Raw genomic sequence first — 14451 nt, forward strand, 5'->3', positions numbered from 1 at the left:
TTATATTACTGATTCACTGAAATAAAGTACATTGGTTTACCACCCCCCTTTTTTAGCTCACCTGTCCCGAAGGACAAGTGAGCTTATGCCATCACTTGGCGTCCGTCGTCTGTCGTCTGTTGTCTGTCGTCGTCTGTCGTCGTAAACTATTTCAAGAATCTTCTCCTCTGAAACTACTGGGCCAAATACTTTCAAACTTTAACTGAATGTTCCTTAGGGTATCTAATTTATAAATTGTATCCGAAGTTTTGATCTATCAACAAACATGGTCGCCATTGCTAAAAATAGAACATAGGGGTCAAATGCAGTTTTTGGCTTATAACTCAAAAACCAAAGCATTTAGAGCAAATCTGACATGGGATAATATTGTTTATCAGGTCAAGATCTATCTGCCCTGAAATTTTCAGATGAATCAGACAACCTGTTGTTGGGTTACTGCCCCTGAATTGGTAATTTTAAAGAAATTTTGCTGTTTTTGGTTATTATCTTGAATATTATTATAGATAGAGATAAACTGTAAACAGCAATAATGTTCAGCAAAGTAAGATTTACAAATAAGTCAACATGACGGAAATGGTCAGTTGACCCCTTTAGAAGTTATTGCCCTTTATAGTCAATTTTTAACCATTTTTCGTAAATCTTAGTAATCTTTTACAAAAATCTTCTCCTCTGAAACTACTGGGCCAAATACTTCCAAACTTTAACTGAATGTTCCTTAGGGTATCTAGTTTGTAAATTGTATCCGAAGTTATGATCTATCAACAAGCATGGTCGCCATTGCTAAAAATAGAACATAGGGGTCAAATGCAGTTTTTGGCTTAAAACTCAAAAACCAAAGCATTTAGAGCAAATCTGACGTGGGGTAATATTGTTTATCAGGTCAAGATCTATCTGCCCTGAAATTTTCAGATGAATCAGACAACCTGTTGTTGGGTTGCTGCCCCTGAATTGATAATTTTAAGGAAATTTTGCTGTTTTTGTTTATTATCTTGAATATAATTATAGATAGAAATAAACTGTAAACAGCAATAATGTTCAGCAAAGTAAGATCTTCAATTAAGTCAATTTGACCAAAATTGTCAATTGACCCCTTAAGGAGTTATTGCCCTTTAAAGACTTTTTTCACAATTTGTTCATCATGTTGACTTACTTTAAAAAATCTTCTCCTTTGAAACTGCTGTATCAATTTCAGCCAAACTTAGGCTAAATGAGTTTCAGAGTATCTAGTATAAATTTTATATTTTATTTCCTTGTATGTCAAGAAACATAGCTCCTATGGCTAAAATAGAACATAGGAGAAAATGATTATTTTTTTTTGGCTTTTGAAGAAAATAGGACGATCCAAAAAACATTTAAATAAATTGAAAAGCCAAAATAATCATTGATGAGAGATTTAACCAAAAGAATTAAGGTGAGCGATTCAGGCTCTTGAGAGCCTCTTGTTTGAAATTGTCATTTCTGTTGTGTTATACTACTACTAGTTATCCTAGACAATTCTGTCATTCACAGTCTGTTGTAAAGTACTTCATTGTGAATCAGTATTTCTGAAATAATCATATAATGACATATTTAAAATGAAATCAGAGGTTTATTATTAAAACATGGATGGGTCAAGAAATTTTATATTTTTGCTGCCAAAATTTGATAAAAGAATGGAGAGTAATGGATCTATGGTCAGTATGGAACTTGGATTTAAATGGGGACTTGACATATTGTTGCAACCTTTTTAAAGTTGTTCTCATGTTCTTTATTCTCTTTTTTTCTCTCTCTCTAGGTCATAGCAGATTAATTAATTAACAAAGTCTAAGGATGGATTTCAAAGAATATTTATTATAGAGCTATTTTAGGGTAATTGAATTCTACTAGTAGTAGTACTATAATAATTGTTCTGGTCAAATGAGTATCTGATTGAATAGATCTACTGACAAAATTTTATTTTACAGCTTGATAATAAATGAAAAATGATATAATCCATTACAGTTTGTATTTCTTGTAAAAATAGGCATTCAACCTCTTCTTTATGAAAATAAATCTTGAACTTAATGAGGGTGTGAACTGGTCTTAAGATTGTATGTCTTTTTTGTTCTAAAATGACTAAATGTAATCTTGATTAAATAATCTTGCCTACAATTATTTCTTATAATGTCAGTAATTGTTAGTCTTCTGGTACTTATTATTTCATGTCTTTGTGGATTATAGGATTCAAGCAAGTTCAGTACAGTTACAGTTTCAAGATGGATCAAAGTGTGTCAAGTTCTTCTCAAGTAGAGACAGTGTCTTGTGTTGAATATCTTGGACCTTTTTCTGAAAAACTTGGTATTTCTATTGAAATTTTGAATAAGTTCAAATATGTTGTAAAGGAAGTTCCTATTGGTTTTATTTGTGAATTGAGGTCATTTTGTCACAGTGAAGATCAATGTATTTCACATCTTTTTGCTCTTACTGGTAATAAAAGTTGTAACTATAATGAAAGCAGTGTAAGAAGGAAAATCAAAGATAGTGTAGATAAAATTAAGAAAATGAAAAAGAATAAGAATAAAGATGTTGAAGGGTTTTTAGGTAGTATTTTCAAATTTCCTGAAAGAAGGGAAGATGCAATTATTGGTTCTTTCAGTGGTGATAGACAAGCTTTGGCAAAAAAGATTGTTGATAAAACAAAAGAAGTTGTAATAGAAAATAGGGTTTTAAAGAGGAAACTAGAAAACAAATCTGATGATTTAGATGAGGTCATTGATGATTACAATGTTTTAAAAGAGAGTTATGAGTCTCTTGTAATAAATTGTAATACAATTATAACTGAGTGTAATTCAGAAACAGTACAATTCAATAACAACAATGAAAAATTGAAAAGTACTTTAAACAAATTAGAGGAAAAATATAAAATTCAGTCTGAAAAACTAGACACTAAAATTCAACAGCTTGCTGAAGCTAAGTCTAAGTTAGGGACATATGGCATTAAAAATGTAAATAAAAAGTTGAAAAGAAAGAATGAAAAAATAAAAATATTGACCCAAGATTTGAAATCTAAAACAGATGAAAATGAACAATTATGGGAAGAATTGGGTGAGAAGGAAGGCATAATTTTGAATGAAGATGTATTAAGAGAGGATTTAGAAAAATACAAAAATGAAATAGATGATTTGTGGGAACATTTATTTGAAAAAGAAGCTGAAAAGCATACACTTTCAGAACAGCAGCAAATATTAAATAAACAAAAAGTTGCTTTACAAAAAAGAGTGTCATTGTTAAATAAAAAGTTTGAGAAAACTGTTAAAGGGAAACTTCGCAAAAAAATCAAAAATTGATATTATGTTCATTCTGTATAAAAATGCTCAAATTCATAGATATTAAAGTTTTATTCCGCTAGATAAGCGATCACCATCGATTTTAAATTTAGAGTATCAATTCTCTGCGATCCGCCATTTTGTCTTCTTTCCCGATTAATAAAAACGATATGTCTATAAACCACAAAGAAACAAAACTACAGTAACCGATGTAGTCGTAATTGCGTGTCGATATCTTGTCAATCGTACGGTTGTTTTATCCGACTAACTAACTTGATACGAAAAATATTCTTACTTTTTTTAAATTACCATGGTCTGTTGTTTTTAAACTGTTGATATTGGAATTAGGTGAAAAGTCAAAGTTGAAATCATAAATAAGTGTTCCGTGAAAATTGTTTTCGAAAATCTAATTTGTTCATAATTCTTTAATGTAATAAACAAATATATTTTAATCTTCCCTCATCTGATCACCAGCATGGCTAAAGGTATTACTTCCAAAGGTATTGTGAGGGGTGTGAGGTGACACGTCCAGGTATTCAAGCGATTTCCTGTCGGGCTTGCAAGTTCATGCATCGTTTCACTTCTGCAGGTATTGATCAGTGTACACGGCTGATAACTTATAACTTATAACTTTCCATTTTGAACTATCAGATGAATAATATACAACTCTGTCTTACTTGTCATTACTAAACTCATACGCTTGTTTATAAATAACATTTCTGGTGTAAAGAATATAATTCATAAACATATAAATAATACCCAAAAAATAAGATTGATGAAATTAAAATCTATTTAATTTTTTTTTCCAATGGTGAATTTGGGAAAATGTAATATATAGTCATTGTCAATAGTGAAGGACAGATTGGAACAGACCAGAAATATTGATTTAAAAAAATGTACGCTCTTGCCGACGATTCGTTTATACGACTGGATAGAAAGTTACGGAACTATAGCGCAATTTAAAATATATACATGTATATGTTACAGGCATTTTCTAAATTTAGGCATTTTGTAAAATGACTGAATATTCAGTCAATTTATAAAATGCCTAATGTTGACAGGCATTATACAAAATGACTAAAAATACCTAGTCATTTTGTAAAATGACTGAAATTTTGAAGCAAAATTCTACAAATTGCCTGTTCAGTTTCAGGCGATTTGTAGAAGAAAGTTATCTTTGAAAAAAGTGGACAAAATCACAATATATTGTAAAGAAAATAACTTATGGTTCGTAAGAATTAATTTATTTTCCAAAAACCAGCTGGGAAGGGTTGTATATCATATGATGTGTACTTTTTTTTGAACTACATAAAGTACATACTCACTCTGTATTTCAGATACCAGTAGTGAATTTGTGATTACTTTGTCAAAATGGCAAAAGGATAAATTTTTCTGTCAATAGAACAAAATTTACAACAGAAATTTTAGAAATTAGGATTCAAAATAGTAAATTAAAATGAAAAAAAGGAAGCAGAGATTTTTTTTTTATTGACTGATAGTTTTTTTGTTTTCTTTCAGTCGCAAATATGTCATGCATTTTTTTTTAGACAAGAACAAATTGGTTACAATCCATATGGGTTTATAGTTCTGTAGGGGATTGACCCGAATAAAGGACAGACGCTTGCAATTGAAATGAAGGTATTTTGGATAAGGACAGACAATACACCTGCAGAACAACCATAAATAAAAATAAAAAATGTAGAGTTCTTAACGTGAAGAAAGTTTTGCATTTTACTATCATACGACAATTTTTAATATTCCCATTCAGAAATAATGAGAATTTTAATTTTATACACCCACATCGAAACAAATTCCCCTCTGCAATATGGGTTTTGTCATACAAGGCTGTGTTTTGATGTGATGCAAAGATATGGTGGTAGTGTCATCAGATACAGTTTTCAATCAAGATAGCCTATTGGAAATTGTGGCTAGGTTTAAATTTATTTTTGAAAAAGATTACAAAAAATATAAAAAAAAAATGTTTAAAATTCACTATAAAGGGCAATAACTCAATAAGGGGTCAATGGACAATTGTTATAACGAATGTATGATGATTCAAGTTTCTCCAAATATGGTTGAAGTGCTAAAACAAGATTTTGCGCCAAACAATTATGTATTTACAAAAGTTCTGGACAAATATTGAGTAACAGTTCTGTCATCCAAACATATGAGAAATTTTGAAAAATGATAAATAATTGTCAAGTTGTTTGGAATAATTTAGTAAATCTTATTCTTGATTAATTAAACTCTTCTTTTTTCATTCAGTAATAATTATCATAAATAAAACCGTTCTGGTGTTCAAAGCTGCCATTTGTTTTTATTTTTAATATTTCTTTATTTTAAACAAATTTCAGGCATTTTGTAAAGTGCCTTGTAATTTTTCTAGGCATTTTATAAAATGCCTAGAAAAATTAGTCATTATGTATAATGACTGAATCTTGCAGGCATTTTACAGATTGCCTAAAACTTTCAGGCATTTTACAAAATGCCTAAATTTAGAAAATGCCTGTAACATATACATTGAACATAAGAAAAAAACATATATTTTGAATAAATAGGGGTAAAAGTGTTGTAAATAGACTAGTCCACGTATGCCAACAGTATGTAATCATCGAATGTCGATAGACTATTGTATACCAGAAGAATAAGAGAACCAATTTGATTTAAATACAGGTCGATGTATAACTTTTGCTTTGGTTCATTGAAGCTGTGGACCTAGTAAAATCACAGATTTATATTTCAATAAGATTGTTCTCGAACAAAGGAAGTAATTCGTCATCACAATTGTTATATATGCCACTGGACGAACACTAATTATCCCCAGGGAATGTGAATATTTTGCTGGGAAACTTTTGAGTATCAAAGTTTCAAATTAATTTCGGGATTTATTTTCTTTCTTGGTATTCAATAACAGAAAAAAGAATAAATTACTTGTTCGCTAAATAGGGGTATTCTTGTCAGATAAAAGACTTTTAGTTATATTTAAAAAATAGGGAAATATGACATTAAATTGGTTCTGTCTTTTTTTTAAACATCGTTAAAAAGATGTGTGTCTAAGGTGAACGCCACAAGAACCCTGTAATACTAGTACGAGAGTATAGCATGTAAACATTCCTTCTCAATAATATGGTTGTATTGGAAATCTTTTCATACAGATTGACAACTCATTGTCCGATATGCATGTAATATTTGCCACATGACGCCCATAGTTCTTTCTACCATCATCATCTTATTCTGTGATATTGCTGTAAACATCGATGGTTCACACCCAAACAAAATGGGAGTAATGGACCTTCAGAGCTTCTCCGTGTTATACACTTGTGAAATATATAGACGAAATTTCTGTATTGAAATGAATCTACATCTCACAAACAGGATTTTCAAATAACAATTGTGAGTAATCACCTTACAAACCAATATAAACGTAATACTATGGCAAGATATAACCATGAAGGAATTTAGTTTTTGTCAGACGCAAGAACTCATCACTATATATATCATAAACGTATACGTATATATATGCATACAGTTTCAAATATTAAGAACAAGCGGTCGATGTCGATAGTCTGTTTTCTAACTGTTCAGAGTTAGACATGTCACTTGTTAATTCTTGGAAGCCTTCATATTCCCCGTCTAACGATGGGAACTCTTTCTGATTGTGTTGACTATAAATGCTTGTATGGTAATTCTGTCGTTTATCTGTACAAGCGGTTGCATTTCCTCTCCTTTCCCAACAAACGAACGAACGAAACGCCACTAGTCTGATTTCTCTGGAGCTCATCCTCAATGGCTCTTATACGTCAGGAAACTTACATGTATACTAATAATGATTGTTTCAAGAACAACGATGTATGGACGAACTATTATAAATTCGTCAATATCAGTTATGCATGACTAAAATATAACTTTTATTACAACTACTGTATTACTTATTTGGATTAATGACGGCTATCATGTTCAACATTGCACAAATATTATCATAGAATTTTTAAAAAAATCCTCAAAAATCCTCAAAAGAAATAATGCCTTAGCTTAGATAATTGATATTCTTTTCACAAAAAGTTCGTGTAAATGATTGTCAAATGAATTTAATTATGTAAGAATAAAATGTTAAAAAGAAACTAAAAAAAAATCATGCATGTTGTATGTTGTATTTTTTTGTCAATTAAAAACTTTAAAATTGCAATAGTTTTAAACACAGCCAGATTTGAATACAAGTTAAGAAATTCCGGTAAAGTCAATGATATCAAACAGATGTACAATGGTATATCAAATTGGGTAATATTGCATTTAGTTTTTATAAAAGATTAAAACTACTATTTTTTGCTACATATTTGAATCTTTACGCCAATTGCCGCTAAGGAAGTAATCAAAAATTGTTTCCTTTTATTTTTATACACTTTCGGAATTACGAATCTGAATTTTATTTTCAATTAATTTACACAATTTAATTATTGTATCTTTATTCTCATCGTGTATTAAATCTTAGTGTATTAACATCGTGACAGCATACTCTTTCTAATCCTTTCTGTTTATCCTTTCCAAATAACAACATTTATACCTGTGTACGCTTGAATTCACACCTGCGGCTAAATAGCTACAAGGTAAACGAATTGACCTCAAGCCGAGAAATATACAGTGACCTTTACAAAATAATATACACACTCTGCTCACACATTAGTTGCATTGAAATGATTATCAAAACAATAACGGCAAATAGAACTGAAATATTTTCAGTTCAATATCAGTAAAAATGTTCAATAAATATTTTATGAAAAAAATCTCAACAATAATTAATTAAATTTATTCAAAAACATTTACTAGAGATAATTTTATAGTTTAATTCAATCAATACAAAACGGTATATGCATATTCATTTTCGTTCATTCTTATATTGTGGTTAATAACTTCGACCATTCGTCAGCTGTGCGCTTTTAATTACGTATATTGTCGATAAGCTATAAGAGTTAAACAGATTTTATTTTTTCCCAGAATTCAATAAATCGGGCTAATACGTCACCACCCACTCGAGAATTCAACCAAAAAAGTTACAAATACTTGATTTTCTCCGTTATTAGAAGGAATATAAATTTAAAACTTTGCAAATGTGTTTTTTATGTTAAGATGAACATAATTAGATGATAAGTAAAAAATCGCGGAATTTCCCTTTAATGAAAAAAAAATACTCAAAGAACAGCATGACATTGAAATAGAAAATTTTGAGTATGAGAAAAAAGATTTAAATGAGCAGATAAAGGGTCTAGAGAAAGTAAATGCATTTTTAGAGGGTGACACAATTGCTACTTTTGAAAATGGTAAATATACAAATGAGGTTAGAGAATGCTGTATGCAGCTAGTAACAGAGGGAAATGTTAGTTTAAATAAACTTCCTATTGTTATAACCTCTGTATTAAAAAATCTAACAGGGAAATTACCAGAAAGGCTACCAAGCAAGAGCCTAATAAGTAGTAGACTTATGGTGGAAGCCAAAATTGTAGCATGTAAACAGGCTTGTGAAGCCATGCTTACCAATTATAAGCCTACAGAGGCAAAAGGTAATGTTCTGCATCAAGATGCAACAACAAAATACCATGACCATTATGAAGGCATGCAGGTCACACTAAAAGATGGCTCAAATCTATCACTGGGTTTAAGTAAAGTAGGCGGTGGTGATGCTGCTACATACACAAAATGTTTTAATAATATTATAGATGACCTTGCTAGGTCTTACTCAAACCCAGATGAAGATAGCACTAAAGTTAAGGCCAAGCTTATCACCTCTATTAAATGTTTCCTAAGTGACCAATGTGCCACTAATAATGTTTTCAATGAAAATATAGAAAAAATTAGGAAAGATCTTTTACCAACGGTAATTAATAATTTTGATAATTTGACTGAAAATGAAAAGTCTGATATTACAAAAATGGGTAGATTTGCATGTAGGTTGCATCTTCTGGCAAATTTTGGAACAGCAGCTGATAAAGCGCTGAAATTATTTGTAGATTCTGTCACTGATAGCAGAAACCCATTTTCATTTGAAAGTGACGAAAGTGGTACGTTTCGCTTAGCTAGAACAGCAGCAAAGGCACTTACAAAAAGAGGGTCAGACAAGTCAGGAATAGGGGCATTCTGGGAAGTTTTTCTTAAGGGGCGAGACATTAAAAACCATTTGGTAACATTTCATGGGCATAGAATAAACATTGCATTTCATGATTGTGCTGCTGTATACTTTCACAGAAATGATATTTTAGAGTTACTACAGGATTATCCTGAACCAAATGGTTTGTTAAAGTCTGTCCTTTTTGATAATGATACAAGAACTTTTTAAAGAAACAAATGACCCCCAGCTAGACTCTTTTACCCAAATTGCACTTGAATTATTAGGTGCACAGCTGCAAATCATATTAGAAAGGCAGGCAGCAAGTCAGTTACCTGGGGGTTCATATTGATTACCATCAAAAAACATTAAAGAAATGTCAAAAAATGTCCCTAAAACAAATGCCATTAGTGAACGGGATATGGCTATCCTTGACAATTTATTAAAGGCCAAGCCTGCAGCCAAATCCTCCACTCTAGAAACTGTGCTTATGTGGACAAGAAACAAACCCTCTAAATGGCTATGTAATTTGCCTGTTAGTGAAAGGCATGCTGCTCTTGAAAGTGCTCAGAAACTTGCTCCTCAATACATTGATATTATTCAAAATAGACAAAAAGAGGTTGAAACACAAATTGCAAATAAACTTGCAGAAAAAAAAGCAAAGCAAGAAAAATCAGAGCAAACTAAAATGACAAATAAGTTGTCTGTTAGTCGAGAAATTATTAAATTTGGTGGTGTCTGGGATAAATCTCAAATGGAAGAAAAAATCAATGAATTAGAAGCAAAAAAATTGAGAGAGGCACTATTGGTACAAATAAAATTTCACAAAGTGGTTTTACTTTCAAAAGGTTCAAAAGAGCTCTTTCAGGAAACATACAATAAGAAAAAATATTCAAATGAAGAATTACAAGATAACCTAACAAAAATTTTAGAATTGAATGATTTAAATGATGATGATCAAGATTCTGTTTCTAGTGAATGTGCTATGTCATATAAATCTGAAGATCAGATTCAAGAGTCTCTGCAATCAAAAAAGAATATTTTGTTCTCTAAATTATCAGGAGAAAGATTGTCTAGACAAATAAAACAACAAAAAGAGTCTTTGCCTTATTATGTAGAAAATCCAAAAGATCTGGTTGGGAAAAAAATTTCACAAAAAATGTAGTGAAAATAACACTATACAGTGGTTTGATGCCCAAGTTATCAGCATAAAAAAGCTGAAAGCAGATACAGTAAAAACTGAATACAATATTCGATATGACGACTGTCCAGATGATGTTTGGTTCTTTCCTCTCCTAATGGATTTAAAAAAAGGCGACCTTCTCATTAAAAGTTGATTTTGTTTTCTGTCTGTTTCTGATTCTTGGAGACTTTTTGCTTCACATTTCTGACTGTGAAATTTAGAACAAATTATTATTTGTTTAGCTTTTACTTGCATAACCTGTAACATATATGTTATTTTCTCCAGTCCATGTCAATGAAATTAATCAAAATACACAAAACTAATACTAAAACTACTACATATATCACTTTCTATGTATTGACTTCTGTATGGTTTTATTGCTATGTTGCTGCTTTAAATTTTTTGTTTACTTGTTTGTATATTAGATAAACAATGAAGGAAGAATTGAAATCCTAGAAAGGAATGAATCTAGACAATTTGAATTTTGTAAATCTTTTTTGTAAATTTTCACCCAAAAAAGGGGGGGTAACTTCCAGACATCCCCCATTTTGTATCTGCCAATTACCTGTCAGTTTACACATCTGGGTATTGATGGTTTTATTGTCGAGCCTGCAACTTTTGTTGCAGAAAGCTCGACATAGGGATAGTGATCCGGCGGCGGCTACGGCGGCGGCGTTAGCTAACTTCTTAAAAGCTTTATATTTTAGAAGGTGCAAGACCTGGATGCTTCATACTTTGTATATAGATGCCTCATGTTACGAAGTTTCCGTCAGTCACATGTCCAATGTCCTTGACCTCATTTTCTTGGTTCAGTGACCACTTGAAAAAAAAGTTCAGATTTTTTGTAATGTTGAATTCTCTCTTATTATAAGTAATAAGATAATTATATTTGGTATGTGCGTACCTTGCAAGGTCCTCATGCCTGTCAGACAGTTTTCACTTGACCTCGACCTCATTTCATGGATCAGTGAACAAGGTTAAGTTTTGGTGGTCAAGTCCATATCTCAGATACTATAAGCAATAGGGCTGGTATATTCGGTGTATGGAAGGACTGTAAGGTGAACATGTCCAACTGGCAGGTGTCATCTGACCTTGACCTCATTTTCATGGTTCAGTGGTTATAGTTAAGTTTTTGTGTTTTGGTCTGTTTTTCTCATACTTTATGCAATAGGTCTACTATATTTGTTGTATGGAATGATTGTAAGGTGTACATGTCTAGCGGGCAAAGGTCATCTGACCTTGACCTCATTTTCATGGTTTAGTGGTCAAAGTTAAGTTTTTGAGTTTTGGTCTCTTTATCTAATACTATAAGCCATAGGTCAACTATATTTGGTGTATAGAAATATTTTATGATCTAAATGTCAGTGGCGCAGGTTTTATTTGACCTTGACCTCCTTACACGGTTCATTGATCAGTGTTAAGTTTTTGTGTTTTGGTCTATTTTTCTTAAACTATAAGTAATAGGTCAACTATAATTGTTGTATGGAAGCATTGTTAGCTGTATATGTCTGCCTGTCATGGTTCATCTGACCTTGACCTCATTCTCATGGTTCATCGGTCTTTATTTAGTTATCTTGGTTAATGTTTAGTTTATGTGACAGTTGTAATAAAGCTTTATACTTAGGACTATCAACATAATATCAATGATTAATAAAGAAGGCGAGACATTTCAGCGTGTGCACTCTTGTTTAACTCAGTGCACTTTGCTTTCTAGGTTCAGATTTTTTTTCTTAAAAAAGCACACGTCTGCTAAATTTTATGTGTTACCTGTACAATTTACCTGTAATTTACCTGTTTACCTGTAATTTACCTGTAATTACCTGTTTACCTGTAAATAAACCTACAAGGCCTAGTTACTATACCTCAGATTAGAATTGATGTATAATATGAATGTTTTTTTGTTATACTAAATTTAGCTTTTATAACCCTTTTCACTAACATGACTTATCTACCTGTTAATTAATTACCTTTTACCTGTATGCAATAACCTTTTACCTGAAAATGTGTTTTTCATCTAACATAATTCAAATATATGTTTCTTTTCTGAACTAAATATAGAATATATCTAGAAAATATTGATTGTCTTTGTAATATTCTGATTCTTCAATGTTTATTAATGAATAACACCTGTCTTACCTGTAATAATTTACCTGTGTGTGTATGAAATACCTGCTTTTAATGTTTCTTTTATTGGTTTTAGAAAATAAAATTAGTTATTGATCATAAACCATCTTAGTTGTTTATTAAAATGATGCCACAAGACCACATTTGTGCTTTCTGTTCATTTAATTTGGATATTTTCACCTTATTTTTACCTGATTTTGCACCTGTGTCTCTAAGGTAATATGCTTTTGACATCTGGGTTGAAGCCCCATTCTCAAACGTTGCTTCTCAACATATAACTAGCAAAAAAAAAATTGAAAATCAAACAAAAAATGAAGAAGTTTCAGATTCATGAAAATTGAATTTTCCTTCTTAATTATCTTGGTGCCATTTAATTATCTTGATTATAATTATAATTAATAATAGAAATATCATATGCAACCAAACCGAATTCCATTAAATGGTCAAAACTTTAAACCTTCAAACATTAATTTTTCGGAGATGGGTTGTCCTACAGAAAAAAACTTAGGCTCAAAATGCTCAGGAAAGAAAGATCTCAAAGATTATGAGATAATTTAATCAAGCAGAATTTGGTACAAAAAAAGCCTGAACACCCTATCTATGGTTGGGTTGTTGTCACTTTGACACATTCCCCATTTCCTTTCTCAATTTTATGTACTAGGGATACAATTAATCTATCTAGTGGTACTTGTAAACAATCATCATTAGTAATAGAGAACCATATTGGAGCACAAATAAAAGAAAAGTTATTTGATTGTACAACATAAATTCCGCAATATTATCACCACCCATGCTTAACTATTGGCTTTTATTTAGATTTGAGGTGTCGACTCCTGACTTAAATTATGTGTCACATTTTTCATATTTCACAATTCTTTTTGTATATTTGATTTATTTAAGGTGGTACCAAACACCTAGACTAAAATTAATTTGGCTCGTTTAATTTCATAAAAATTTGACAAAATATTTACCCTTGGACAAAAATATAAAAATTTCAACTTGAAACAAACACTTTCTAGGACAATTTTCATTGGATATATATCAGTTTGACAAACACTCATTTTGATAATTGAGAAGCTTAATATTTCCTTAACAATAGAACATGATTAAAATGTTTTGTGTATATTACAGAGTTGTCTCCCTGTAGTGCTAGGTACCACCTTAAGGTTGATATAGACAGAAAAGTAATACATTTATTTCCTTTTTGTCAGTTTTTTGAAAGACACCAACCAAAAAAAAAGGGAAAATATAAGGTCACAAGATGTTTTGGCAGAACTATGGATTTTAGAATTTAAATTTTGTTTACATAAAAATTAAGGGGCAATTAAATTTTGATGAATGCAGCAATAAATTATCAAGAGAAATTGTTAAATAAGATACACAAATTAGAATGAAAATATTGATGTTATTATAATGTTAATTAAATTGAATAATTATTAGGATTTGGAAACAAGTAGTTAATTCTTGTTTTGGTATGTTACAAAATTTATCAAATTTGGTTAATTTCAATAAAATCAAGTTTAATTATCTCCCTTGAGAGTACCTTATTTGGACAAAAGTTATCTCCCCATTCAAAATCACAGATCTCCTAATCTTCTTTCACTATGATAAAAAGATCCATTTGTATAATGACTTGTTTTCTTTTGAATTTTTTTTAATTCTAGATATAAAACTTGATTCCTGAAACCCAGTGCAATACCTTGTACTCTGATTTTTCCCATGTTTCATTGTATTTGTTTACCAAAGATGTGTTTGATAATAAC

The 14451-nt window shown here is 30.8% G+C and overlaps 1 protein-coding gene across 16 annotated transcripts in view; it reads left to right on the forward strand.

Annotated features, from left to right (window-relative positions):
- LOC139511960 (cytoplasmic dynein 2 intermediate chain 1-like) overlaps nucleotides 1-14451 on the forward strand; it is an 84344-nt gene that overhangs the window by 32989 nt on the left and 36904 nt on the right. The gene's annotated exons all lie outside the window — the stretch shown is intronic.

This window comes from Mytilus edulis, chromosome 2, assembly GCF_963676685.1.
Source record: "Mytilus edulis chromosome 2, xbMytEdul2.2, whole genome shotgun sequence".
Taxonomy (NCBI): Eukaryota; Metazoa; Mollusca; class Bivalvia; order Mytilida; family Mytilidae; genus Mytilus; species Mytilus edulis.